At 39.6% G+C, this 25,422-nt stretch overlaps 1 long non-coding RNA gene across 1 annotated transcript; it reads left to right on the top strand.

Annotated features, from left to right (window-relative positions):
• The first annotated feature begins 15,833 nt into the window (after positions 1–15,833).
• On the top strand, positions 15,834–23,648 carry LOC117522631. Its single transcript, XR_004564265.1, has 3 exons — positions 15,834–15,958; positions 18,257–18,259; positions 23,636–23,648. It is a non-coding gene; the product is annotated as an uncharacterized LOC117522631 (long non-coding RNA).
• Positions 23,649–25,422: the final 1,774 nt, after the last annotated feature.

The raw sequence follows: 25,422 nt of genomic DNA on the forward strand, positions 1-25,422 counted from the left end.
AGCAGAAAGACAAAGACACACTGCCAGAGTAACTGATGTAAACAACAAGAAAGAAAGAAAAAGACAAAATCTAATTTTAGTTTTCCCCATTGCATTTTTTTCATAGAGCTCGTGTCTTAAACTTTCCTTTCCCCGATTAAGCACTTGCTGAAGGACACTGCTACACCGCTGCTGCAATAATTGAAATGTCTGTCAGTGTCAAGGGTCAAACCAGCAATTTTCAGACTATTAAGAAACGTCTCCCTTCTAGGCCGCTGTTTGCATGCACAGAAATATGCCTGAAAATCACTTCACATTGTCATGTAAACCTCAGAGAAATTGACTGATTATGGGAGGAATTTTCTGACAGTTGGAATTTTAGGTTATGCTGGGAAAGTTGCTTTCCTGTACTTTTTAACCAATGTTACTTTTTGTTTAAACTCACTCAAAACAACAAATAAAACTCTGGGAAGTCCTTGACTTCCACACACTACAATCTTCAGTGTTAGGGTGTATCACTATTCCACATGTGCAACATTTTATTCTTCCATGCAAACAAAAGTCTTATTGTACAGTAACTGATAAGGGGCCCGATCACTTCCAGATTAACACACCTGTCACAAGTGCAGAGAACATTTCTAAATACAAAAAAAAGCCTGCATCAATTCAACAAGATATACAGTAGTGTTCAGAATAATAGTAGTGCTATGTGACTAAAAAGATTAATCCAGGTTTTGAGTATATTTCTTATTGTTACATGGGAAACAAGGTACCAGTATATTCAGTAGATTCTCACAAATCCAACAAGACCAAGCATTCATGATATACACACTCTTAAGGCTATGAAATTGGGCTATTAGTAAAAAAAAGTAGAAAAGGGGGTGTTCACAATAATAGTAGCATCTGCTGTTGATGCTACAAACTCAAAACTATTATGTTCAGACTGCTTTTTTAGCAATCCTGTGAATCACTAAACTAGTATTTAGTTGTATATCCAGTTTTTCATGATGTCTTCACATCTGTGAGGCATTCATTTTGTTGGTTTGAAACCAAGATTTTGCTTGTTCACTAGTGTGCTTGGGGTCATTGTCTTGTTGAAACACTCATTTCAAGGGCATGTCCTCTTCAGCATAAGGTAACATGACCTCTTCAAGTATTTTGACATATCCAAATTGATCCATGATACCTGGTATGTGATTTATAGGCCCAACACCATAGTAGGAGAAACATGCCCATGTCATGATGCTTGCACCACCATGCTTCACTGTCTTCACTGTGAACTGTGGCTTGAATTCAGAGTTTGGGGGTCGTCTCACAAACTGTCTGCGGCCCTTGGACCTAAAAAGAACAATTTTACTCTCATCAGTCCACAAAATATTCCTCCATTTCTCTTTAGGCCAGATGATGTGTTCTTTGGCAAATTGTAACCTCTTCTGCATGTCTTTTATTTAACAGATGGACTTTATGGGGGATTCTTGCAAATAAATGAGCTTCACACAGGCGTCTTCTAACTGTTACAGCACTTACAGGTAACTCCAGACTGTCACTGATCATCCTGGAGCTGATCAATGGGTGAGCCTTTGCCAAACTGGTTATTCTTCTATCCATTTTGATGGTTGTTTCCTGTTTTCTTCCATGTGTCTGTTTTTTTTTTTTTTTTCCATTTTAAAGCATTGGAGATCATTGTAGATGAACAGCCTATAATTTTTAAGTTTTTCCCTCTCCAATCAACTTTTTAATCAAACTACGCTGTTCTTCTGAACAATGTCTTGAACGTCCCATTTTCCTCAGGCTTTCAAAGAGAAAAGCACGTTCAACAGGTGCTGGCTTCATCCTTAAATAGGGGACACCTGATTCACACCTGTTTGTTCCACTAAATTGACAAACTCACTGACTGAATGCCACACTACTATTATTGTGAACACCCCCTTTTCTACTTTTTTTTACTAACAGCCCAATTTCATAGCCTTAAGAGTGTGCATATCATGAATGCTTGGTCTTGTTGGATTTGTGAGAATCTACTGAATCTACTGGTACCTTGTTTCCCATGTAACAATAAGAAATATACTCAAAACCTGGATTAATCTTTTTAGTCACATAGCACTACTATTATTCTGAACACTACTGTAGCTGCATCTTGCAAATTAAAAAAATGCTTGCAAACATAAATAATACAAACAACTGCACATATAACAATTCACCTTGATAACAGACAACACATGTAAACAGAAATGCTTTGCAATGCTTCACAACAGAAGGGAAGCACAAACAACACAAGTAAGTTTATGCCTGGAGCACTTTAACTGACCTCTGTGTTTCAGTGCACTGCAAATAAAATAATAAAATAATAAAATATAGCTAGTATATGAGTAAAATCATGAATAAAGTAAATAAAAAAACTACCTCTGCTGACCAGGTAGCGATAAAGATGCACCAAACAGTTAAATAGATAAAGTCCTCCAAGCAGAAACATCTGTTTGTGCTACATAGTGGGGCGGCATAGCAAAACAATTGTTCATTTTGTGATAAAAGCATGGAATTTGGCACACATATTCTAAATTAACTAATGTTTATTTTCAGATATGGAGCCATCCTGGAGCTGACAAAAACAGCAAAAATGGTGACAAAGATCAGTTTCAGTTTGTACAGGGGTCACAAGTTAAAGTTGCGCCAATTTTGGTAAAATGTGATGTAAATTATTGGTTGAGCTAATAGGATTAATAAATGGAACAGTTTTGACTGTGTTGAATGCTTGGTCTCCAAAGTAAAGGTCAAATAAGGTCGACGTCCATTGGATTCTATGACGTATGATATGTTACCCCGTTACATGATAACTAAGCATGACATATGGTGCAAACTATTCCTTTTAAAAATGCTATTGACTCAACCAATAATTTACATTATTTTTACCAAAATTAGAGCAACTTTAACATTTGACCCCTGTACAAACTGAAACTGACCTTTGTCACTATTTTTGTTATTTTTACCCCATAACCCCATGGAATTCAGTCATAGATTGTCCAAACTATACCTTTTTGGAATTGTTATGATCAGACAAATAATGTGGTATAGTTTTCAACATTATTGGAGCATTTTTAATTTTGACCCCTGTGAAATTCTTTATTGATCCCTGTAGCTCATTAGAGGTCAGCTCCAGGATGGCTCCATATCTGAAAATAAACATTAGTTAATTTAGAATATGTGTGTCAAATTCCATGCTTTTATCACAAAATGAACAATTTCTGTGGAAATTTGAGCTAAGATGCACCACTAAATGTGAAAAGTGAGGAGTGAGAATGCGCAGGCGTGTCATACACTGACGTTTCGCCAAAATGAACCTTTTGCATCAAGATGTGATGAGTTGGGAGTGAGAAAGTGTTGGTTTGTATTGTGAATACCTCCATTGTGTTGTGAAGCTTTGCATAGCATTTCTGTGTTTTAGAGCATTATATGAATTTGCAGCATTACGCATTATCAAACAGAACTGCTGTAGGTTATATTTGTTTGTGTTGAAGCAGATGTGTTTTGTATTTGTATGTTTTTTTTTGTTTTTGGTGATGTTCTTATAATTTGGAAATGCTGTGGCCCCTATCAGCCAACAATTTTTTTCTTTTATGTTAAATTATGTTAAAAATGTGTTAAAATTTATGCAAATGTGAGTAAGCGTGTGAACGAGTTTGTCTGTCTGTGTGCTTTTATTGCACAGATGTTCCTCGGACTGATCACAGTAAAAGACCAAACATAATGCTGCACTCCATGGTTACACACAGGGCAGTTGTGCCACTGGATGAAAATGGCGGTGGAGGCGACATATGGCTGTGCTTTAGAAGACATTCCTGCAGCCAGCCTGCCATTTGTGTGCACCCTGAAAACGTATGATGTCTGTGGCTCTGCATGCGAGTGTTAAAAATGCAAGCAAAGGCCTTAGGTTGGGTTTGAATCCGCATGCTTCCAGATATGAGCCAGCAGTACTGTCATTCTGAAAACTTGCAGCATCTGCTCCAAGAAGTCTGTTTCCCCATCTCTCTCTCTCTCTCTCTCTCTCTGTTAAAACGACACCTTCAAAGAATAAAGTTACAGTTGTAGAGTTAATATAATTTTTCAAGAGTTAAAAATAAACTGAGATATTTAACTTTGTGTCATGACCTGCCCTGTGTCCAGGTCTCTGTTTTGTCCTTTGTTTGCTTCCACATTGTTCTTTTACTCACTGTCTTTGATTATCTGTTTGTTTTAATTTTGTCACTGGTTGAATTATCTGGTTATTATACTTCTGCCACTCGCGAGTTTCGTTCTAGTTTCTGCTTCAGCCTTTAATTTTCTTGTTGATCTCTTTTTCAGTTCTCACCTTTGTTTTCCTGGTTTTATTTCTTTGTTCCTGTTTTGTGGGGCGATTAGTTCTTGGGTGGAGTTGTGCGTTGTATTGCTTTTGGATTTACCTCTCAGTCTATTTCTGTCTGCTTAGTGTTTATTTGACTGCACTCTCTTGCACTAATCTTCTCTCTTAGTTTTGATTCTGTCTGCTTAGTGTTTTACTACACTCTCTTGCACCTGCTTGCCTCATCTTTGTCTCTTTCTTCCACACCCCTTCCTGAACTTTCTCACACACCTGTTCTCACTCACCTTAATCACTACCCGGATTATTTAAGCCTCCTTAATCACTACCTGGGTTATTTAAGCCTCCTTCACTGACAGTTCGTTGAGTTTACGCGTCGTGCCACAGCCCTTGTCCCAGCCTGGTCCTTTGCTTTCGTTTTGTGTACGACCTTGGCCTTGCTTTGTTTTTGACCTCGTGTTTGCCACATTTTGTACTTGGAGTCTCAGCGATTTCATACCCAGCTCGTTTTTGACCACGCTTCGGCCTCACATCTGCTGCATACCTTGCATCGCTGACTGTCTACTTGTGTACCGTACCTGTGCCTGTTTCTACAAGATAAAGCCTTTTTATTCCACCACCCTCTGAGTCCCTGAGTCTGCATTTTGTGTCCACTATTCTGCTTGTTCCACGTCATGAATCGTGACACTTTGAAATTGTAACACTGTAGTTTTTGTAGTCCTTGTTACAGTAAATACTTGATATACTTGCTTTTGCTGTTTTATTCCTACTATATACGCTTTTCTGCACACATAAAAGGATTAGAATGTTTTTAAGGCAGGCAAAAATAGATTTGATGGGGTTTTGAGAACACGACCACCACAGTGTTTTATGTCTTCAGCAGCTTTATTGTTACTGCACTGTCTCTTGAAGGTGCTGCAGCTCAGTGACGCGCCCCTCAGGACATCTCTTTCTTGTTGCGCTCATGCACCAGTCAGATTGTTAGACTACCACGCTGAGTCATCTTTGACAGAATGTGGGATGGAAGCATCAAATTGTTGTGTGCTGTGCCCACCTACTTGCCACATCACAAAATAAATAAATAAATAAATAACACTGTGGGGAACCAAGAAGACATCTTCATCCATATCCTCCATTTCTCTTCCCACATATCTGTCTTCCACTGAGAGTTTCACTTGCACAGCCTTTATCAATTAGCTGTGCAAATTTTAAAAAACAAAGGCAAAGAAGGGAGAGATAAGCTCAGTTATTGACAACAATGGGCTTCATCTTCCATCTGCCACGAAGAAGTGCACAGCACAATGCAAGTGTTATTAGTAGCTTCCACCCAACACAATTGTGGTTTTCACGCCCAGTGCCAACATCATTTAAATTGTAAGTCCACTTGTAGTGGAGCAGATAAGTATGACTTTTGGCCAGAGTTGTTCCCCTGGTCATACAAGCATCAGATTTGGCATGGATGTTCAAATCAGTGTTTGAGAAAAAAGTGCTGGCCACTTGAAAATCCAATATGGTGGCCAGGTAGGGGTCAATGAAGAATTACACAGGGGTCAAAATTTAAAAATGCTCCAATCATATTGAAAAGTATAACACGTTATATGTCTGATCATAAATATTCCAAAAAGGTATAGTTTGGACTATCTATGATTGAATGTTATGGAGTTATGAGGTAAAAACAGCAAAAATGGTGACAAAGGTCAGTTTCAGTTTGTACAGGGGTCAAAAGTTAAAGCTGCTCCAATTTTTGTAAAATGTGATGCAAATTATTAGTTGAGTTAATAAGGGTTTAAAAAGGAATAGTTTGCACCATGTGCCATGCTTAGTTGTCACGTTACAGGGTAACATACGTCATATGCCATAGAATCCAATGTATGTCAACACTGTTTGACATTTACTCTGCAAACCAAGCATTCAGCACAGTCAAAGCTATTCCATTTATTAATCCTATTAGTTCAACCAATATTTTGCACCACTTTCTACCAAAACTGGAGCAACTTTAACTTTTGACTCCTGTGCAAACTGAAACTGACCTTTCTTACCATTCATTCTTGCTGTTTTTACCCCATAACTCCATAACATTCAGTCATAGATAGTCCAAACTATACCTTTTTGGAATCTTTGTGATCAGACACATAATTTGGTGTAGCTTTCAATATGATTGGAGCATTTTTAAATTTTGACCCCTGTGTCATTCTTCATTGACCCCTACCTTGCCGTCATATTGGATTTTCACGTGACCAGCACTTTTTTCTCAAACACTGATTTATGAAGAAGCTTCATGCCAAATCTGATGCTTGTATCGCCATGTGAAGGATTGCTTCAGTTATCTGCTGCACTATTGCACTTATCTGTGTATTGATCTAAAAATGAGGAAATGATTGCACCATAGATCAAAATAGAGTGTATGCATGGTGTAATAATCACATGCACCTTATATAAGTGGATTCACAACTCATGCACACCCTGCTTACATGCACAATGAAACTGCACTTTAAAAAGTAATTTGTTTATATTATAAAGCCTTTACAAAATCTCTGAAACACATTCAATTTATTGTTTGTGTGGATATACCAAATGAAATGCCTAAAAGTTTAACAGTTAATTTTATTTTAAATTTACATTTATTATTTAAGTTTAATTAAAATAAATTGGCATTTGGTTAACAAATTATATTTTTGAAATATCCTTAATTTGATTGGTAAATTTCATTCAGAATATTTGGAAAGGACTACTTATACTGATCGTTTTTACTTAGCTTTACCAAGATCATCAATTATATTTAAATGAATTCATAGCTTTTTAGTTTACTCAGTATTTGTAAGTGTAAAAATGTTTCACAAAAAACAAAACAAAGCAAGACCAAAAAAAAGAAAGAAAAAAAAGAAAAACAAAATAAGTAAAGCACAGTTAAGATTTTTAGAGTGTGTATTGAAAACAACCATTAAATAAATAAAAGTAAACACATGGAGAAATCTAAAACTTCACATCTCTGCTTTAACTCAGGGAGCTTTGGTGGCTGCTGTCCACTGGCGCACTCTGACATGTAGGCACACACCCATTAACTCACCAGAAAACCTCTCATGTCAGCCAGCTTTCTAAATAGCATCCACCTTTTAAAGGGGATGACAGATGACACTTTCGTTAGTTTCTTCCCTGCAATAGGCAAGGCAAGCAAAGAGAAAAAAGTGAATCAAACTTAAAAAAAATCAAGGCAACTAGTTGCATAGATTTTTGAGTTTACTCAAAACAAAAATCTTAGGGGGATGTTATGTTTTTAAGTTGGATAAACTCCAGAACATCTGTGCAGCCTTGTGTTCTGCTGGAATGATTTAGTCAAACTAAGGGTTGCTGAGGATCACTCAGATGAGGTGTACTGCTTACACTGTGAGGGAACACCAGCCATGACATTTTGACCATGTGGTGCACTTCTCTGGACATGATCCAGCATGTAGGTGCCTCAGTTTTGGAAAAGGCCCAGTGGAATCACTTGGGTGCTGGCTGATAAATAGCTTCTTTCATAGACTTCTTGTCTGCATGGGTGGTTGGCATCCAGGACTCCAGGTGGTTCTAAGGTGTCGTGGATGTATTGATGCTTAGCACCATGGTATACTCTCAGATGTGATCTGAACTGACCTGTTGTTAACCAGCATGGTAAAATAATGACTACCATAAATAAATGAGACCACCACAAAGAACACTGGCACAGCGAGGGTTTGAATGCTGCCCAGTGAAGTCTGCTGCTTTGCTTTATGGCACAAGAAGAGGAGTCGAGCAAAGACTGTTCAGTGCAGAAGGAGCGAACACTTTCTCACAGTGGCAGATGGTACGACAACGCAAAAAGTTTTAGTTTGTGCTGGCAAGTTCTTTGACAATTTCTTGATCTTGAATACAAAATGCATGTGATTGTTCTCAGGAATGAAACAAAATATATTAGCTGGAATACTATTTGCATTACCACAGGTAGCGCTATAGGTGGCGCTGTGGGCGCAGGGGGCATTTTTGATAGCAAAACCACTGAGGGATGATTCCACACATAGGGATGATGACAGAAACAAAGCTTGTTGCTACTTTGAAAGAATAGTTTCAGACAATTAATCATTTTTCTTAGCATGACAAAAACCTTGAATGAAGCATGAAAATGATGTTCCAAAAAAACTCAAAAGCATCTTAAGCTCTGGATTTTGTTTTTGACAAGTCTGTTCAAAAGCTTTTGATTGGCTTTAATGTGCTACTGGCAGAGGGGACTGACTTGTTACAGCACGCTGGTATAATGTCAGAGGATGTCAGAGCAGCAATGTTCTGTAACGGATGACACACCAACATGACGACCTTTTACTAGCGTGGGAGAAGAACGAACAACAGAAGGAAAGATTTTAGCCTTTCGAATTGTGCGCCGACTCTTGGTTACTGTGTTCAGGCATTTCCACCTTTGTTAATGGCACACTGGCAGACAAAAGTAGAATCGATGCTTTGCTTGATAGTTGTAATTTGTGGAAATGTTGTATAAATATTTTTGAATAATTACTTACAGCAAAAAAAAAAAAAAAAAACTAAACTAAAAATAAAACAAAACATAATAAAATAATGAAATGGTCTAGGTGATGGTCTAGTGGTTAAGCACTGGGCTTGAGACCAGAGGATCCTCAGTTCAAATCCCAGCCTGACTGGAAAATCACTAAGGGTATTTGGGCAAGGTCCTTAATCCCCGAGTTGCTCCCGGTGTGTAGTGAGCATCCTGTTTGGCAGCACCCTCACATCGGTGTGTGAGTGTGTTTGTGTGAATGCGTGAATGTGAGGCATAATTGTAAAGCGCTTTGAGCATCTGATGCAGATGGAAAAGCGCTATATAAATGCAGGCCATTTACCATTACCAAATCCTGCCAGTGCTAAACAGAAGCACAACATAATGATGGAATAGCACGGTTCTTCACGGACACCCTTCTTGACCCTCAAACACCTTAGAACCTCATGCTTTAAACTCCTTCTGAAATATTCCACAAAAAGGGCCTGATTTACTCAAATTCTATATAAAGAGTACTAAATTGTGTGGGCATTCCAAACTTTTGCATATTGGGTTAGTGAATGTTTTTCAGGTGATTTACTAAGAATAACTGCGCACATGACAGCAGGCGGTAACTAAGCGGTAAACTTCGATGGTGTCAGATGAAGCCCAACTGGAAGTACTTAAAGTTGCAGTTCCTTGATTGGCCACTTGAGGCTGGCTCCAAAACAGAGCACATTACCATAGGAGTCTGTGTGAAAATTCCAGCTTTAGAGCAGAAATAAACATGTTTACAGCCCGGTACAAAAAACAAACAAACAAACAAAAACCCGGTTTAAGTCTCTATAGATAGTTTCATCCTCTGTGACAAATGTATGGGGAGTGAAGTGTTTTTCTAACTTCTTAGTTTAAGACATTTTAAGTCAATAAGTTCTGTAAATTTGGGGGTGTGGTTGCTTTGAGTGACAGCAGCTGAGGCGAGCATTCCCACCTTTTGTAGCATCGGACCGTAACTCAGTGTCCATTCAGGGCGACTGCTACTTGTTGTTTTGTTTGGAGTATTTTATTACAAACACCTGGAAAAATATGGCTTGTGGTGAAACATCCTAATGGATCTACACTGCAATATTTGTGCTGAGTGAAATTCTCATTGGCTTTAATGTTGTTTGCTAACAGTGCTAACACTTTTAGCAGTTGTCGGTAGTTTCATCTATTAGGTCTAGTTAATGCACAATTACGAGGAAAATTAGCGGCTCATAAGTTTTAATGTCCACACCAATGTAAACCATTAAGGAGAACCACCGCACAGTCTGCAAAATGACTGTAAATGTGACATGAAATTCATTCACCCACTTGCAAAACACACACATTTGAGATGAAAATGTCATTTATTGAACATTTACCAAATCAAAAATGAATTTGCCTTGAAAATGGTTTGTCACAGGAGGTGCGCAGTGTTTGGCACCAGTCCGCATTCAGTACCACACAATATTCAAATGCACATTCCCATGACAGCACAACATGAGCCAGGCGGATGTGTTAAAGAATTTAACAAATTTGTAGCAAAATGTGAAAGGAATCAGACTTTTGTGATTTGTTAATTCAGTGTTTGAAAAATAGCAATGAAAATCTGTTGAGGATAGAATGTTGCCTGCTTGAATACATACACACACACACGCACACACGTGTGTGTGTGTGTGTGTGTGTGTGTTCTTCATCTGCAGCATGTATCACAGAGCTTCATATTTGAACTCCCATTTCGATTGCTCACACATTCATTTGGAGCTTCCATTCAGAAAAAACCTGAGGATTTTGAATTTCAGCCCATTAATCTTTATTAGATAAACTGATTGCTACACAGAGTTGGAGACAATTTGTTGTGTTTGTGCAGTTCATCATCAGTTCATGTCTTCTATGAACCAAAATGCACCAAACAGAACATTAAGGTTTTTTCTTCTTCTGCATTGCTGATATTGCAAACATTATGTGGACCATCAAATAGGTGTCATGGCTCATTGAGGCTGCAAGACTGCAGAAAATGTTGATGTGGGAGTGCAGATACATAAAGCTCAGCATGGAACGCAAGTTTGTCTTACGTCATTGGCACACCCACGTGCAGCAGGCACACAGGAGGGGGGGTCTTATTTGGTCCTCTATGCACAGTGTGTGAACATCACACCCGCCCATGAATGTGATCCACTGTGTGGTTGGATGATGTAATGCAACCACTGATTTCTATTTACTCACTAGATGGAGGACCAGCACGATCCATTCATTTACTGGCTCTTGCCAGAGCACCGCCATCTTGGTTAGCGTCTAACAACCATCAATACATATCAATTAATTTCATTATGAAGTTAAAGATGGGAAAGAATCAGGGGTGAAAGTAAGCGCTTCACACGCTTGCATAATATTAAAGATATTAATATTAAAGACTGCTATTATCCCACCTGCGGCGTTTCTTTTACAGAGCGCTTCTCTGCAAAAATTTCAAATAAAATAAATAAAATGAAACAGCCACGCCAGCCAGGAGGAAAGTAAGATTATTCAATCATTTCTGGACCAGGTTGAATGAAATCTGAAAACACTACACTGGAATATGCAGTATATCATAGAGAAATTAATCTCATTCGTGTATATACTTATATTAGTACAATATACAATGGCAAATTGACAGTCATGTGACCTACCAAATTGAGAAAAAAGCATTTTCCATTCTATGAATTTACTCTGACAGAATATCTCAGGATGGAAAACTTGATGTGAAGAAAAAACCAGAGGCTAATTAAAAATGGATAAATTAAGACTTATGAAAGTGAGACTTCTAATTGAATCGTTAAAGGAATGTTGAGATATTTATCATGAGTCACTACTTTACAGAATACAGATCGACGTGAAAAATAAACAATTTTTAACCTTTATTCAGCAATTTTAGTCATTCCCCCACATCATTAATATTACATATAATACACACTTAATGAAAGCTCACTCCACAATGCTTTGTCAGCTTGTCGCTGCACCCGAACGCTGCACAAAACAGCATTTACAGATCACTTTAAACCAAGTTTAAGTCAGTGCATCATCAATTTCTATTTAATCTAATGACTGATGATGCGTAATAATGCTAAGTAAGATGGCGAATGCCTGGCAACAGCTCACGGGCTACATTCACCATCTAGCGGATTAAACAGAAATCAGTGAATACAACAGATTTATACCATGTGACATGTTCAAAAACAGCTATAGCTTTAGTACAACCTTGGGCCCTTTGGAAAACCTCCCCATGATGTCATGGCAAGTATGACAAATGGGGGATTACCAAACTCTGTACAAGTTTGTCATTGGGGGGGATTTTGAACATCTTGAAACAGTTTTTACTAAACTACAGCAGAATGAAGGAAAATTTCTGTTTATCACAGACACCCTCCCAGATCCATCTCTGGTCCTCAAGGGCAGCTGTCCTGCATATTTTCCTGCTGCAACCAGCTGATTAGATAAGTCTGATGTTTTCTAACTCTTGACTGGCTGAGCACACCTCACTGTTAATTAGTAGTGGGTGGGACAGGGGGAGTTCAAAAACATCTAGGACATGCGCCCTCGAGGACTGGTTTGACTTTCTAAGGTTTCAAATTGCGACCTTATGGGATGAATTTGTATTGTTTTGGATTGGTGTGTGAATAAAATATGTCAAAGGCTTTTGAAGCCATAGAAGAACACACCAGAAATGAAAAGTCATGGAGTGATGTCATCATCGACATCATGGACTGCCATAAGCAAGCAAAGAATAAAATATGTCAAAGGCTTTCGATCCAATTTAGACTACACTTGGAGGACTAACTAAAGGTCAGCCAAGGAAAAAGTGGTTTGATTTGGGGGAAAACAGTTAAAACCAAAGTTATGTCTAATATCAAAATTTGGGCCCAATGCTTATATATAAGGACTAATTCGAGTGGTTCCTGTGAGGAACTGGATAAAGATACTGTCCACCTGTAGAGTGACCTTATAACTGTTTAACTCCAACACTTTCCAGCCAGTGTGGACTCAACATGGTGGATGTTTTGTATGTTGGACGAGGATAAAGTGCTTCAAGCGTGGGCAGAATGAATTAAACGACAAATCCACACTGAACCAATATTGATGATATCTCTGAACCACAAAGAATTCATTTGCACGAATTGGGGTCAAACATGTAAAGCACATGACTTGTGCCCCTTCATGTTTCCTCTGCTTGTGTTATGCCACAAGTTTTGATGGGAAAATACCACAACATGACAGCAGGGTCAGGTCTGAGAGCATGAAGTGGGTCTTGGGTGGCAACCAACCAGACAGGCAGCATTACATTAATAACTTCTGTTGGAAGAAATTAAGAGGACAGTGAGGTGAAAATAACACAGTGGATCAGGGACATAAAACAGATTCAGAGAAACAAAATCAGCGTAGAAAGCTGCAGTTTTGTCTTCAGCTCTAAAACGTGCGGCAATGAAGTCTTTGTTTTTCACTGCGGTGACTTTTATTTCTTGCATTTACATCTTGTTAATGATCAAAGCAACGCAATTACAAACGCTTTTAAACTGCATTTCACAAACCACATAATTTCTTGTTTGGAATTTCTTGTTCTGAACACTGCGTATCTCTTACCACCATCACAACTGAGACATACTTCAGTTAATAATCAAAATAAATTCACCTGAACTGACGCAATGAGCACAAACGGTGTCATTTTCATCTCAACTTGGCTACCGTTTTTAACCTTTTACCAGCTTTTATCAGAGACTGAAAGGCTGGAAAAACTCCCACTGTAGACATTTTCATTATACAGATTTATCTATAGGTAATGTTTGTTATCATAATAAACATTTGCCCAATTCATCCTCAGTCTTGGTCACCAGACGAGCAAAGGTCTGCTACATTGATTACTGTGCAGCTGTTCAGCTGATTAATTGCAATGTGCACACCAGTAATCACAGTAATTCTGCCTTGGGTGTATAATTATAAGGCAAAAGGAAGCGGGCTGCATGACCTCCAGGCCCTGCACAAGCAGCTGGAGCCTTCAATATTCTGCACCCAACATTTGGCCCCTTCTGATGACCATGAACCCAAAGCACATGGAACTAACACGCCTGCATTATAGATTAGGTGCACCGAAAAGCTGGAAGTCTTTGAGTTTTTTTTTTCTTTTGAACTCAGAGTACACCAAGAGGATTGTTATCGGTCACGTGAGCCAGAGACATCGCTATCATCAATAAACAGGGTCATCGGGTGACTGGGTGATTCATCACGGTCAAAAGGTTAAAAGTCTTGATGTACACTCAACAAAAATATAAACGCAACACTTTTGGTTTTGCTCCCATTTTGTATAAGATGAACTCAAAGATCTAAAACTTTTTCCACATACACAATGTCACCATTTCCCTCAAATATTGTTCACAAACCAGTCTAAATCTGTGATAGTGAGCACTTCTCCTTTGCTGAGATAATCCATCCCACCTCACAGGTGTGCCATATCAAGATGCTGATTAGACACCATGATTAGTGCACAGGTGTGCCTTAGACTGCCCACAATAAAAGGCCACTCTGAAAGGTGCAGTTTTGTTTTATTGGGGGGGGGATACCAGTCAGTATCTGGTGTGACCACCATTTGCCTCATGCAGTGCAACACATCTCCTTCGCATAGAGTTGATCAGGTTGTCAATTGTGGCCTGTGGAATGTTGGTCCACTCCTCTTCAATGGCTGTGTGAAGTTGCTGGATATTGGCAGGAACTGGTACACGCTGTCGTATACGCCGGTCCAGAGCATCCCAAACATGCTCAATGGGTGACATGTCCGGTGAGTATGCCGGCCATGCAAGAACTGGGACATTTTCAGCTTCCAAGAACTGTGTACAGATCCTTGCAACATGGGGCTGTGCATTATCCTGCTGCAACATGAGGTGATGTTCTTGGATGTATGGCACAACAATGGGCCTCAGGATTTCGTGACGGTATCTCTGTGCATTCAAAATGCCATCAATAAAATGCACCTGTGTTCTTCGTCCATAACAGACGCCTGCCCATACCATAACCCCACCGCCACCATGGGCCACTCGATCCACAACATTGACATCAGACAACCGCTCACCCACACGATGCCATGCACGCTGTCTGCCATCTGCCCTGGACAGTGTGAACCGGGATTCATCCGTGAAGAGAACACCTCTCCAACGTGCCAAACGCCAGCGAATGTGAGCATTTGCCCACTCAAGTCGGTTACGACGACGAACTGGAGTCAGGTCGAGACCCCGATGAGGACGACGAGCATGCAGATGAGCTTCCCTGAGACGGTTTCTGACAGTTTGTGCAGAAATTCTTTGGTTATGCAAACTGATTGTTTCAGCAGCTGTCCGAGTGGCTGGTCTCAGACGATCTTGGAGGTGAACATGCTGGATGTGGAGGTCCTGGGCTGCTGTGGTTACACGTGGTCTGCAGTTGTGAGGCTGGTTGGATGTACTGCCAAATTCTCTGAAACGCCTTTGCAGACAGCTTATGGTAGAGAAATGAACATTCAATACATGAGCAACAGCTCTGGTTGACATTCTTGCTGTCAGCATGCCAATTGCACGCTCCCTCAAATCTTGTGACATCTGTGGCATTGTGCTGTGTGATAAAACTGCACCTTTCAGAGTGGCCTTTTATTGTGGGCAGTCTAAGGCACACCTGTGCACTAATCATGGTGTCTAATCAGCATCTTGATATGGCCCCTCCTGTGAGGTGGGATGGATTATCTCAGCAAAGGAGAAGTGCTCACTATCACAAATTTAGACTGGTTTGTGAACAATATTTGAGGGAAATGGTGATATTGTGTATGTGGAAAAAGTTTTAGATCTTTGAGTTCATCTCATACAAAATGGGAGCAAAACCAAAAGCATTGCATTTATATTTTTGTGAAGTGTAGTTTTGCTGCAACACTATCCTTTGTCCTGCACATTAGAGCAGAGGCTAAGATGGAGCGTTTTTCCCACATTAAGAGTACAAGATTCATTCATTACTTGTTCCATATATGACCTATTGCGTTGAGGTTTGGAGAAACACATATAAAACTACTACAAATCCAATATTGTTATTACAAAAGAAAGCTATAAGAGTTATCAGTAATAAACCATATTGTGGTGTCTGTACTGTGGGTCTGCTCACAGAATTTCCAGTTTGGCATGAAGACAGTGTTGCACGGTAAGCTTTGACGAGCCGACCACACCCTTTCACAACGATTTGCTGACCGAATTACTTACAGAAAAATAAACTGTACAAACGATGGACTTGGATTAGAATGGGAATATCCCTGTTGTGTACGGTCGCAAATATCCATTTTACCGGCTCTGCTAACGCGTTGCCGATAAAACTCAATTTGCGACCATAAAATCCAGTATGAATGTATGCAAATCATCAGACACAACAGGGTTATTCCCCAATTTTTCTTTTTAGGTATTTGTTGTTCATTGGTTCGATTCCCACCTGTGACTTTTCTGTGTGGAGTGTGTGGGTGTGAATGTGTTTGTCTATATGTGGCGCTGCAACAGACTGGCGTCCTGTTCAGGGTGTACCCCGCCTCACGCTCTATGATTGCTGGGATAGGCTCCAGCCCCCAGACTAAGCATCACCTATATTAAAACCACACCCCCCCAAAACACAGTCATCTTAGTTCAATGATTACTTGCGTGACCTCAAGCATAAGGCTAGAGGTCTAGAACAGAAATGGTGTAGTTCGAAATTATGAGAAGTAGTATTCTCGTACTCGTATACTAGTAGTATAGTATAGTAATATATATATATATATATATATATATATATATATATATATATATATATAGTATAATATATATAGTAAATATAATAATTATATATATAATAGTATAGTATAGTAGTATTATATATATATAGTATATATAGTATAGTATAGAGTAGTATACTTGTAGAAGTATTCCACCTTGCGTGGCGTGATGCTATGTTAGACTATAAGCATGCACTACTGACTACAAAGTGGACCTTTTACTCTGACTTGATCAACAAAAACAAGCATAACTCAAATACAGTGGCCACCTGTAGTTCACTCTCCTTTTACAGCACAGGATTTCTTGGATTACCTCGAGAAGAAAATAGACAACAACAACAACATTAGGTTATACATATCCCCGCATGCCTTAACCCAGGCACTACACCCTGCTATTGAGGTATTATCTAAATTTACAGAATTTGATAGTATCTCACTAGGTGTGCTGACAAAACTCGTAACATCTACAAAAAGCACAACCTGCTGATCTGATCCTATTCCAGCAAAACTGTTTAAGGATCTGTGGCCCACTTTTGGGCCGACTGTGCTGGAAATTATTAATCTCTCATTAACCTCTGGATCTGTTCCTAAATGTTTCAAATCTGCAGTGATTAAACCATTACTTAAGAAACCTAATCTTGACCCTAGCATGTTGAAAAATTATAGGCCGATATAAAATCTTTCATTTCGCTGTAAAATTCTGGAAAAGGTGGTTTCACGGCAGCTCGTAGACCACCTTACTGAGAATAATCTTTTTGAGCCACTGTAGTCTGCTTTTAGAAAATATCACTCCACAGAGACGGCTCTCACTAAAGAGGTGAATGATCTTCTGCTTGCAATGGATTCGGACACCACTACGGTTCTGCTGCTGTTAGATCTGAGTGCTGCGTTTGAAACCGTGGATCATCATATTCTACTTGATAGGCTGGAAAATCATTTTAGGATTACTGGGGATGCCCTTGCATGGTTGACATCATAAGTGACCAGTCATTCTAACTGTGTTTTGTACAGTAACATTACCTCTAACCTTAATGACTTGAAATTTGGGGTTCCATGGGGGTCCGTCTTAGGCCCCCTGCTTTTTCCCCTTTATATAGCACCCGTTGGGCACGTATTGCTGTGTTTTGGGATTATCTTTCACTGCTATGCTGATGATACTCAGTTATACATGCTGATAACTGCTGGTAATCTCGTTCACATAAAGTACTTAGAAGATTGCCTTGCATCAGTGAAAAGAAGGATGTCTAGCAACTTCCTACTTTTAAACTTTGATAAGACTGACATGATGGTTCTTGGTCCAGTGAGACATCGGCATTAATTTGACTAGCTAACGTTTAGCCTAGGCTCGTGTGTCATACATCATACTGACAATGTGAGGAACCTTGGGGTAATTTTTGATCCTACGTTGTCCTTTGTCCTCCACATTAGAGATATTACGAGGACTGCTTTCTTCCACCTGCAAAATATAGCAAAAATTTGTCCCATCCTGTCTATGGCTGATGCTGAGACGTTTGTTTCATGCATTTGTTTCTTCTAGATTGGACTATGGCAAGTTTCTATTTTCTGGTTTACTGCAGTCCAGCATTAGGGGTCTTCCATTGGTTCAAAAAGCTGCTGCCAGACTTCTGACACAAAGCAGAACGTTTGACCACATTACACCCATTTTGGCATCTCTTCACTGGCTTCCTGTCCCTGTGAGATCAGATTTTAAGGTTCTGCTACTAACCTATAAAATTGTTCACAGACTGGCACCTCCCTACTTAGCTGACCTAATGAAACCGTATGTACCAGCCCAGGCCCTGTGTTCTCAGGGTGCAGGACTACTTTGTGTTCCTGCGGGTCACAGAGCTTTCGCTTATCATGCCCTGCATCAATAAAACAGTCAGATTCTGTAGAGACTTTCAAGTCCAGACTTAAGACGCACTTATTTTCCTGTTCTTATGGCTAGCATACTGGCATAGTATGTTACTATGCTTTTTACTCTTTTAATTCATTTTATTAGGAAACGCAGCGTGCCGTGGCCTCAACTTTATCTAATGTCTGGGTCTTTTAGTGAAGCTTAGGGCTAGTGGCCGGCGATCACCTTAGTATTTCTTCTGGTTTTCTTGTTGCTTAATGCTGACAGATTATACTGGATTTGTTGTCTTTCCGATGTCTGATTCAGTTTTTTCTCTCTGTTTGAGGTGCAGCTCCATCCAGAGATGGGAGTGGTGTCTACTTCTGCAACCCTCCCATCCTGTGCACCGCATGGACGTCCAAAATTTCCTGTATATTCCTTTTCTCAATTATGTCGGTAACATGGCCCAAGCAGAGGGTCACCCATTTGAATCTGGTCTGCTTGAGGTTTCTTCCTCAAATCATCAGAGGGAGTTTTTCCTTACCACTGTCACCTGTGTGCTTGCTCTGGAGGTTGGTAAGGTTAGACCTTACTTGTGTGAAGCACCTTGAAGTGATTTGGTGCCTAATAAATTAAATAAATTAAATTAATAAATTAAATTAATTAATTGAGTGGGTGAGTGAGTATTTGTTGTTATGTTATGAGTGTTATATATATATATATATATATATATATATATATATATATATATATATATTTAATGGTAAAAGGGGTGGGTGCTTATAAGCTTTTGCTTCTGCCTACACCCTCCTACACCCTTTCGGCAACACAAAACTGTGAAATTTTTTTTTAAGTACATGTGTATGTGCCAAATAAACTCATTCATACATTCAGATGTCTGCAGGTGATACAGAATACAGCTGCTTGAGTTGTGACTAGAATCTGAAAATTTGAGCTTGTGCTGGATTTAAGGAGCTGTTGTTGACTTAGTGGTTGAGCGACCTCTCGCATGGCTGAGATGCTTCAGCCATATGTGTCAGCACGTGCCCTAGGATCACAGGGGGTCGGCCTGCTGTGTGTTCACAGGATTAGCAAGAAAGCATCAGATGGTAGAGCTTTTTCATTTTGGGCACCCATATTGTGTAACAGTCTATGGCAGGGGTAGGCAACCTGTTCCAGAAAGAGCCATGAGGGTGCAGGTTTTCTTTGCAGCCACTGACTCCACCAGGTGATTTTACTGATTAATATCACTTTGAGCAGATGGAATCAGTTAATCAGTGAAATCACCTGGTGGAGTCAGTGGCTGCAAAGAAAACCTGCACCCTCATGGCTCTTTCTGGAACAGGTTGCCTACCCCTGGTCTATGGCCTGACATAAGCAGTCACATTCTACTGAAGTTTTTAATATTAGCCTGAAGATTTTTCTCATCTGCATGCTCATATATGAATTTGTTGAAATGGAACACAAGCTTTGTAAACAGAAGAATTAAGAACTTAAAGCCAAGTGCTCAGCATCACTGTGACTGATGTTCGGGCACCATGCAGCATACGTAAATAATGCTTATTACTGTAATTACAGTCCCACATTCAGTGCACTGCATTCAAGCATTTCAGAGAACTGCAGTGTAACAGCTTTAATTTGCGCACATTGTGTCTGTCACCTGCGGATATGACTCCCACAGCATCAGAAAAATAGAAAAATCAAGGAACACAATGTCCCTGTTGTCATGGAGACCAGAGAGTCTGAGGCGCTTTCGACATAAAGTATTTGTTGGGTCATTGCAGAATTGAGACGTCTGCCTCCTTTCAGATCTGTCTGTTAAGAATAATAATAATAAAACCTTGATCTTGCTTTGATACCTTTAAAATCCAGACAATTCTTTTTAGACAATCAATTATTTTCAGACAATCCAGACAATTACCAAAATAAGAAGTGTAAATTTCACTTAATTGCAAGTGCTTGAAAAAAACAAAACAAATAGGAGCACAATCTCAACAAATGCAACAGATACATTGGGTCTTTTCAAAGCAGTGCAAAGCCGAGTGCAAGTGTCATTTCCAATTTCCATGTGACACAGCTGTCATTTTTCCTCCCACTGACTATGTCCACGAAATATCACTTGTGCTCCTGTGAGTGTGTTGTTTTAATAATGAAGTGTGATCCAACACAGAGCTGCCACATTTACATCATCCATCACCATAAACATTTCCACTTAGAATAGCAAGAAATCAGTCTGTAGTCCAGTGCTGTTTAACAATGTACAAAGAGCGTAATAGTAGCAATTTTACAATGCACCTACACTCTGCCTGCACATATCATCGCCAGTAAATGTGTGCCACGTTTGGCTTAATTCTGCAGCACAAATGTCTCTTCTCTTATCTACAATTACTTCTCCTACTACTACCACTACTACTATGAAAGTGCTCAATAGCCCATGTCACTCCCCGCATGTCAAAGTATATGTGTGCCAGGTTTGTCTCAATTCTGAAGTGCTTTTTGTACAGGAGGGAGACACACACACACACACACACACACACACACACACACACACACACACACACACACACACACACACACACACACACACACACACACACACACACACACTTGTCTCTTAGCATATAGATACACAATGAAAATGTACTGAAGATAAGGTCAAGTCTGGGAACCTGCATATGTGACTATGTTTATGTATCCATCCCCTGCCTTTCCTCCAAACTGGCTGTAAAAGTCATGATTTGTGTTACAAATAATAGTTATATTTAGTTTGTCCAATTACTTATGGACTCTGAAAATGGAGGGACTATGTACACTAAAGACTGTAATTCCAAAACGGTTAATGTGATATCTTTGTTAAACCTCTTGAAATAAAACTAACGTTTAAGAGCGTATCTTGATTGCTTCTTATCAATCAATCAATCAACTTTTTTCTTATATAGCGCCAAATCACAACAAACAGTTGCCCCAAGGCGCTCCACATTGCAAGGCAAGGCCATACAATAATTATGAGAAAAAGAGAGAAAAAAAAAAAAAAACCCAACGGTCAAAAAGACCCCCTATGAGCAAGCACTTGGCCACAGTGGGAAGGAAAAACTCCCTTTTAACAGGAAGAAACCTCCAGCAGAACCAGGCTCAGGGAGGGGCAGTCTTCTGCTGAGACTGGTTGGGGCTGAGGGAAAGAACCAGGAAAAAGAGATCGATCACTAATGATTAAATGCAGAGTGATGCATACGGAGCAAAAAGAGAAAGAAACAGTGCATCATGGGAACCCCCCCACAGTCTACGTCTAAAGCAACATAACCAAGGGATGGTCCAGGGTCACCCGATCCAGCCCTAACTATAAGCCTTAGCGAAAAGGAAAGTTTTAAGCCTAATCTTAAAAGTAGAGAGGGTATCTGTCTCCCTGATCTGAATTGGGAGCTGGTTCCACAGGAGAGGAGCCTGAAAGCTGAAGGCTCTGCCTCCCATTCTACTCTTACAAACCCTAGGAACTACAAGTAAGCCCGCAGTCTGAGAGCGAAGCGCTCTAATGGGGTAATATGGTACTACGAGGTCCCTAAGATAAGATGGGACCTGATTATTCAAAACCTTATAAGTAAGAAGAAGAATTTTAAATTCTATTCTAGCATTAACAGGAAGCCAATGAAGGGAGGCCAACACGGGTGAGATATGCTCTCTCCTGCTAGTCCCCGTCAGTACTCTAGCTGCAGCATTCTGAACCAACTGAAGGCTTTTTAGGGAACTTTTAGGACAACCTGATAATAATGAATTACAATAGTCCAGCCTAGAGGAAATAAATGCATGAATTAGTTTTTCAGCATCACTCTGAGACAAGACCTTTCTGATTTTAGAGATATTGCGTAAATGCAAAAAGGCAGTCCTACATATTTGTTTAATATGCGCTTTGAATGACATATCCTGATCAAAAATAACTCCAAGATTTCTCACAGTATTACTAGAGATCAGGGAAATGCCATCCAGAGTAACGATCTGGTTAGACACCATGCTTCTAAGATTTGTGGGGCCAAGTACAATAACTTCAGTTTTATCTGAGTTTAAAAGCAGGAAATTAGAGGTCATCCATGTCTTTATGTCTGTAAGACAATCCTGCAGTTTAGCTAATTGGTGTGTATCCTCTGGCTTCATGGATAGATAAAGCTGGGTATCATCTGCGTAACAATGAAAATTTAAGCAATACCGTCTAATAATACTGCCCAAGGGAAGCATGTATAAAGTGAATAAAATTGGTCCTAGCACAGAACCTTGTGGAACTCCATAATTAACTTTAGTCTGTGAAGAAGATTCCCCATTTACATGAACAAACTGTAATCTATTAGACAAATATGATTCAAACCACCGCAGCGCAATGCCTTTAATACCTATGACATGCTCTAATCTCTGTAATAAAATTTTATGGTCAACAGTATCAAAAGCAGCACTGAGGTCCAACAGAACAAGCACAGAGATAAGTCCACTGTCCGAAGCCATAAGAAGATCATTTGTAACCTTCACTAATGCTGTTTCTGTACTATGATGAATTCTAAAACCTGACTGAAACTCTTCAAATAGACCATTCCTCTGCAGGTGATCAGTTAGCTGTTTTACAACTACCCTCTCAAGAATCTTTGAGAGAAAAGGAAGGTTGGAGATTGGCCTATAATTAGCTAAGATAGCTGGGTCAAGTGATGGCTTTTTAAGTAATGGTTTAATTACTGCCACCTTAAAGGCCTGTGGTACATAACCAACTAACAAAGATAGATTGATCATATTTAAGATTGAAGCATTAAATAATGGTAGGACTTCCTTGAGCAGCCTGGCAGGAATGGGGTCTAATAAGCATGTTGATGGTTTGGATGAAGTAACTAATGAAAATAACTCAGACAGAACAATCGGAGAGAAAGAGTCTAACCAAATACCGGCATCACTGAAAGCAGCCAAAGATAACGATACATCTTTGGGATGGTTATGAGTAATTTTTTCTCTAATAGTCAAAATTTTGTTAGCAAAGAAAGTCATGAAGTCATTACTAGTTAAAGTTAATGGAATACTCAGCTCAATAGAGCTCTGACTCTTTGTCAGCCTGGCTACAGTGCTGAAAAGAAACCTGGGGTTGTTCTTATTTTCTTCAATTAGTGATGAGTAGAAAGATGTCCTAGCTTCATGAAGGGCTTTCTTATAGAGCAACAAACTCTTTTTCCAGGCTAAGTGAAGATCTTCTAAATTAGTGAGACGCCATTTCCTCTCCAACTTACGGGTTATCTGCTTTAAGCTACGAGTTTGTGAGTTATACCACGGAGTCAGACACTTCTGATTTAAAGCTCTCTTTTTCAGAGGAGCTACAGCATCCAAAGTTGTCTTCAATGAGGATGTAAAACTATTGACAAGATACTCTAACTCCCTTACAGAGTTTAGGTAGCTACTCTGCTCTGTGTTGGTATATGACATTAGAGAACATAAAGAAGGAATCATATCCTTAAACCTAGTTACAGCGCTTTCTGAAAGACTTCTAGTGTAATGAAACTTATTCCCCACTGCAGGGTAGTCCATCAGGGTAAATGTAAATGTTATTAAAAAATGATCAGACAAAAGGGAGTTTTCAGGGAATACTGTTAAGTCTTCTATTTCCATACCATAAGTCAGAACAAGATCTAAAATATGATTAAAGTGGTGGGTGGACTCATTTACTTTTTGAGCAAAGCCGATAGAGTCTAATAATAGATTAAATGCAGTGTTGAGGCTGTCATTCTCAGCATCTGTGTGGATGTTAAAATCGCCCACTATAATTATCTTATCTGAACTAAGCACTAAGTCAGACAAAAGGTCTGAAAATTCACAGAGAAACTCACAGTAACGACCAGGTGGACGATAGATAATAACAAATAAAACTGGTTTTTGGGACTTCCAATTTGGATGGACAAGACTAAGAGACAAGCTTTCAATTGAATTAAAGCTCTGTCTAGGTTTTTGATTAATTAATAAGCTGGAATGGAAGATTGCTGCTAATCCTCCGCCCCGGCCCGTGCTACGAGCATTCTGACAGTTAGTGTGACTCGGGGGTGTTGACTCATTTAAACTAACATATTCATCCTGTTGTAACCAAGTTTCTGTTAGGCAGAATAAATCAATACGTTGATCAATTATTATATCATTTACCAACAGGGACTTAGAAGAAATAGACCTAATGTTTAATAGACCACATTTAACTGTTTTAGTCTGTGGTGCAATTGAAGGTGCTATATTATTTTTTCTTTTTGAATTTTTATGCTTAAATAGATTTTTGCTAGTTATTGGTGGTCTGGGAGCAGGCACCGTCTCTACGGGGATGGGGTAATAAGGGGATGGCAGGGGGAGAGAAGCTGCAGAGAGGTGTATAAGACCACAGCTCTGCCTCCTGGTCCCAACGCTAGACAGTCACAGTTTGGAGGATCCAAGAAAATTGGCCAGATTTCTAGAAATGAGAGCTGCTCCCTCTAAAGTGGGATGGATGCCGTCTCTCCTAACAAGACCAGGTTTTCCCCAGAAGCTTTGCCAATTATCAATGAAGCCCACCTCATTTTTTGGACACCACTCAGACAGCCAGCAATTCAAGGAGAACATGCGGCTAAACATGTCACTCCCGGTCTGATTGGGAAGGGGCCCAGAGAAAACAACAGAGTCCGACATTGTTTTTGCAAAGTTACACACCGATTCAATGTTAATTTTAGTGACCTCCGATTGGCGTAACCGAGTGTCATTACTGCCGACGTGAATTACAATCTTACCAAATTTACGCTTAGCCTTAGCCAGCAATTTCAAATGTCCTTCGATGTCGCCTGCTCTGGCCCCCGGAAGACAATTGACAGTGGTTGCTGGTGTCGCTAACTTCACATTTCTCAAAACAGAGTCGCCAATAACCAGAGTTTGATCCTCGGCGAGTGTATCGTCGAGTGGGGAAAAACGGTTAGAGATGTGAACGGGTTGACGGTGTA

The sequence above is a fragment of the Thalassophryne amazonica genome, chromosome 12 (assembly GCF_902500255.1).
Source record: "Thalassophryne amazonica chromosome 12, fThaAma1.1, whole genome shotgun sequence".
Lineage (NCBI taxonomy): Eukaryota > Metazoa > Chordata > Actinopteri > Batrachoidiformes > Batrachoididae > Thalassophryne > Thalassophryne amazonica.